The sequence below is a fragment of the Pinus tabuliformis genome, chromosome 4_1 (genome assembly GCF_031772625.1).
Source record: "Pinus tabuliformis cultivar Carrire ecotype Pingquan chromosome 4_1, CPIR1, whole genome shotgun sequence".
NCBI lineage: Eukaryota > Viridiplantae > Streptophyta > Pinopsida > Pinales > Pinaceae > Pinus > Pinus tabuliformis.
This window is the reverse complement of record NC_142303.1, coordinates 745,064,165-745,070,164: the sequence shown is the minus strand read 5'-3', so window position 1 is coordinate 745,070,164 and position 6,000 is coordinate 745,064,165.

The window sequence follows — 6,000 nt, the reverse complement described above, 5'->3', positions numbered from 1 at the left end:
GTTTTTGAAACTATTTATGCATTTCATCATTTCTTTTAATTCTACTCTGTTAGTTTCATTTCATTTAATAGTTATGGAAACAATTGCAATGAAAAAAACACATTTAATTCTATTTCTATAATCATTTCAAATTTCAATATTAACGCAAATACATATAGTGAAATTAGTAAGTAGTAATTATATTTCATGGTGTTAGAACCAAGGCCATAATTCATGCAATTTTGAGAAATAACAATTGATGCTTTATTATATTTATTGTGATTATGTCTAAGTAATTTGTGTAGTAAATAGATATCTACCCTCATGACTTCAAAGGAAATATTATTGAACTGATGATCATGTTTACATCATTTTAGAAATATCTCTTCATATGTACATAACCTAACTAAACACAAATAACATAATGAGTCCTTTACTCGTACTTACATATTTTCACATCAAATCCTGGAGTTGTTTTCACCCCATTCTATAATTTCTTATCTTTAGTGATTACTATCTTTGAGCACTGAACAAGCTACAATTATCTCTTTTTATATTTCACTATAGAGGTCTATCAACTTCTTCATCATCTTTGTTTACAACAAGATGATAACTGAGTATCCAAGACAAATAATACTATAAATTCTCTTGCCATAAGAGTGCATATATAAGTTATGAGTTTCTTAGAAATGTCAATTTTGCTTGCTACTTCATTCCTTCCTATGTACTAAACTTTGGCCCTTGATATCTTAAAGATTATGGGTTTATTGAGTGATGTGTAGAATTCTATGTTGTTTTCTGCAACACAGAAACAAGAACACATAAAATGTGTCCTCCATTTCATTTCTAGACTATGAACAAGGGTCCATCTTTCATTCGTTTATGTTTCCTTGTTCATTATGACCTAGACATCATTTAGATGAGAGGAACCCATTACAATTTCTTCTTACTATAAACAACATAAAAATGCGACAACTTTGTAGCACAAATAAACAAGAACCAAGAAACAAGAATCACTAGAAAAACTCAATAGGCTTAAATTAACATAAGCTCTAAATATATAATGATTTGTAATTTCCATTAAGATATGAAAATATATCTGTCAATCATAGGATTAAGCCCTAATTAAGTTTTTAATATTAATTAATTTGTGTTGTGGGAAGCTAAATGTATGGAGGGCTAATGTGTGCAGAGGTTATAGAAATTCCTTGTAGATTCAAACTTCTTATGTAATAAGCTGAAAAAAAAGAGTTGAATCTACGCTATGCATCAACAGAAACAATTAATTGATTGAGAAATCACGAAAACATGAGACAAGATTCAATCACATATCCTGAGAGATCTATTTGAGGGGAGAGATTGTTGCTCAAAACCCCTTCCTATTTGTGTATTGCATTAGATAGGAAAAATAGAGAAGATTTACAATGCTTGCTCAAGCCCGAGCAACCTCTACACTAGTACAATATATATCACTACCTCACAAGATGACTTTGGTTGATACTTATCCAATTATACTCCCTACCAAGTTCCTATTTTCTTGTGCTATTTCCTTGGGAATAAGCCCCCTACTAATTAGGGAAATTCCCAATTGGAATTGTGAAATCCCTGTAGGCACTCCTCTGACTGAATGCACCACCTATATAACTTGGAAAATTATACAACTGATAGTACACTGCCCTTGAACTCGAATATCAACTAGGTAACTCAAATTTATTACATGCATGAGTTAATTATGGCTTATTTATTAGTTAAATGGTCGAACATTGAAGCTGCACCCCAATGCTAGACCTCCTACTAGTTCCTCCAATAGTACGGACTAGTTTAAGATATATTAAATCAGTTTAATTGAATTAACTAATTACAACTCAAATTAAACGCACCCTTGGCTACTTAAAATGAGGTGAAACTCTACATGACTCAAGTTAGATCCTCAAATCGAACTAACTAAGCCAACTAAGTGAAATTAATTTAGTTCACTCTTACAATTTTTTCTTGTGACGTGGAATTACAATTTTTCTCCTAATTTAATTAAAGGGAAAATTAAATCAGGATTTTCTTATTGCATTTTCAACACTCCCTCTCAAAAAGAAAGGGATTATCAGGTACCCCAATCCTATCTCTATGGAACTTGAATTTTCCTCTTGAAAATTCCTTTGTCAATATGTCTGCATCATGTTCCTCTGTAGGAATGTAATCCAACAACATGATTCTCCTTTGCACACAATCTCATAGATGGTGATACCAGATGTCGATATGGATGGATTGATCATGAAAAACTATATTTTTAGAGAGTTGGATACAACTTTGATTGTAACAGTAAATCATACTAGGATCCATCATCTGACCAAATAACCCAACAAGAATCTTCCTCATCCATATAGCTTCACAAGCTACTTAATGAGTAGCCATGTACTCTACTTTTATTGAACTGAGTGCAATTGATCTCTATTTCCTGCTATACCAAGAAAATGTTGTAATATTGAAGATGCCTCATGGTGTGCTCTTCTTATTTGATGGACTACCCACCCAATCTACATGTATGAAACCTTGAAGCTTCACTCCCTCTATCCATCTGTACCAATGACCATACTGAGGAGTACCTATGAGGTATCTCAACACATGTCTGGTTACCTTCCAATACAACTTGTTTGGCTTAACCATTGCTTGAATAATTTGATTAACTGTATAACACATGTCTGGTCATTTGTTCACCAAATACATAAGTGAACCCACAAGTTTCTTGTAGATGGTAGCCTCCACTACTTCACCTGAAGTAGCATCTTCCTTCATCCAATTCCTTGTTAGAGGAGTCTCCATGGGTTTGCTACTCTCCATGTGTAACTTCTTCAGTATCACATTGGCACACTTTCCCTGAGAGAAAAACAGTTCCTCATCTCCTTTCCATACTTCCATACCCGTAAAAAAATGCATGAGCTCCAGGTCGTTCAGCTCGAATTCTCTTGCAATATACTCTTTGCAAGGTTTGACAAGCTTCTCATCACCTATTAGAATTATATCATCGACATATAATACTATAATCAATCATTTACCTTCAACCACAATATGGCAAAGGTTTGCATCTGCTTCACTTTTGGTGAAGCCCAACTTGGTGAAATAGATATCGATCCTAGTGTACCAAGCAGGAGGTTCTTGTTTCAATCCATACAACGCTTGCTTTATTTTTCACATATGCAACTCTCTGTCAAAGGTCTCAATCCTTCCATCTGCTCAATGTACACCTCCTCCTCAATGACTCCATTGAGGAATTTTATCTTCACATCCATGTGGTGGATCTTCCACCCCATCTGTTCTGACAATGCTATAATTGACTAGATGGATGAGTACCTTGCTAATGGAGCAAAGGTCTCCTCATAGTCAATTCTCTCCACCCGAGAGAACCCTTTGGCCATAAATATGGCCTTGTGTTTCTCGATGCTACTATATGCTTCTTTCTTTACCTTGTAATGCGATTTGGAACTCACCACTAACTAGTCTGCTAATCTTAGGATCACTTCCTAAACATTATTTCTACTAATGGAGTCATATTCCTCTACCATGGAATCAACCCATACTAGTTGTTTCATTTCTTCCTAGAATGAGGATGGTTCTAATTCAACTAGCTCACTCATCAGAGCCATGTATCTAGTGTATTGTTATGATGACCTCCTCTTCTTGTGTTATAATGTGGGTGCTCCCACATTATCTATAGCATAATGCAATAATATGTTTGCTTCCCTAGTGTGCTTCCTTCCATTTATGGATGTCTTTACATGAGTGGGTGTTTCCACTTTCTACTCCCGTTCTTGTGGTTGTTCAATAATATATTGAGGTTCTTCCTTTGGAGCCAAAAGCTCCTCATCTGCATGCAACTGAAGCTCCCTCTCAAGGGGACATCTCATGGCCTCCTCTTCATCGAACCTCACATCTCTACGAATGATTTTCATCCTGTGAGATGGAAGGTACACCCAATAACTGTCAGGTGTACTAGTATACCCCACAAATATGCCCAACTTAACTTTCAGCTCTAGATGTTTCCTTGCATCATTGGAAACATGACAGTAAACTGATGAACCAAAGATCTTGAAGTGTGACACATCTAGTTTCTTCCCTAAAAAAGCTTCTTTTGGTGTACTCATCCCACAAATCCAATGAGGACTCCTATTCTGCACATATATATCTGTGTTGCATGCTTTGGCCCACAAGTGAACTGGTAAGCCTTGATCATGTAGAATCACCCATGCAACTCCCAAAATACTTATGTTATTCCTCTAAGCCACCCCATTCTGCTATGGGTTATGAGGTGATGTCAACTCTCGTCAAATGCCTTCTGTTGCATAGAGTTTCTTGAACTCATTCAACACATATTCACCACAGTTATCGCTCCTGAGAGCCTTCACTTTCCTTATTGTGTCCTTCTCAAAAAGTGCTTTAAATTCACAAAATTTGGAGAATGTCTTGTATTTCTTTTGCATGAAGAAAATCCAACACTTACGTGAGAAATCATCTACAAATATAACACAATACCTATTCTTGGTCACGAAGGCTGTCGAGAAAGGTCCGCCACATTTGAGTGAACTCTTTCAAGGACTTCTTGCGCTCTACTATCCTTATAATTAAAGGTTGTGTTGGTATACTTCCCCAATGCACACCCTTTGCATGTATCTCACTGCTCTAGTGCACCCTTGGGAAGACATGTAAAAATATGCTACATGATATTCAAAGCCCCATGGTGCAAATGGCCTATTCTTCTATGCCATAATTCACCAATGCCTTGACTCTACCTCTTCTTTTCTTTTGTTCTCAATGTTGCACAAACTTATACATATAATTTGTAGAGGTTCTTCATCTGAACCTTGATCTACTTCACTTGTCATGTGTTGATATGTATAAGGAAAGCCTTCCCTTTACTAAATATCACATCATAGCCATGGTCTTCCAACATAGCAACTGAAACTAAATTCTTCTTGAGACCTGAAACATACATAACATATTTTAATGTGAGAGGAGAACCAAACTCCCTCTGAATAGCAACTGTATCAATAATGTTTGCACTATACCTTCCATCATCTCCCATCCCGACGTGCATCTGGAGTTATTTCTCCTCCAAGTCACTGAAAAATTATTCATTTCTTGTTATATGGAAGGAGGCTTCACTTCTAGATACCACACACTACCCATCATTGCTGTCACGGTTCATGCAATAAGGGTAAATTATAACTCAAATTGTGAAGCTAGAGCTTCACCCGACACTCCTTCTAAGGGCTTCTTGTTGGCCTTCTTGTGTAGACACTATGTGACATAGTGCCCCAGCTCATGAAAGTGAAAACATTTAATCTTCGACAAGTCTTTCTTCTTGCTTGCCTAACGAAAATCTCATTTGGATTGGGATTTATTACCTTTCCATTACTTTGCCTTTACAACCAAGTCACAGTTCTCCTCATCCTCAACCTTGGATGAAGTTCCAACTTTGTTGCTTAACCTAATCTCTTCCTGCACGAGATCAGACCATAATATCTCCCAGCTTGGTAGTTTGTCTCTAGCATTCATAAAATCTTGATAGTTATGCCAGCTCTTAGAAAGACCCACAAAAGCTAGATCTATAATTTATTCTTCTGGAATAGTAATACCGACCCTTCCAAGTTCATCAGATACTGTGTGAATTTGCTCAGGTACCACGGAACTGATTCAACCTTCTGCATATTGATGCTACGAAGCTTTTCCTTTAGTTTCAGCTTCTTGTGGTCATTGTTGTTCTCAAACAATCCGGTCAATATTTTCCACATTGCGAATGGAGTTTTGTTGCCATGGAGATCCGAGACAATATGATCTTGAACTCCCTCCAATATGATCCTCCTCGCTTTAGCCACATCCTTCTTCCACTAAGCGAGATTCTAGGCATTAGTTGTTGGAGGTTTAACTACACATGTCTTGATGTAATCTAGTAGCCTATTATCATCTAATAATGCCTCCATACGGATCTTCCATGCCACAAAATTTGTGGTTCCTTCCAAAGCATACTCA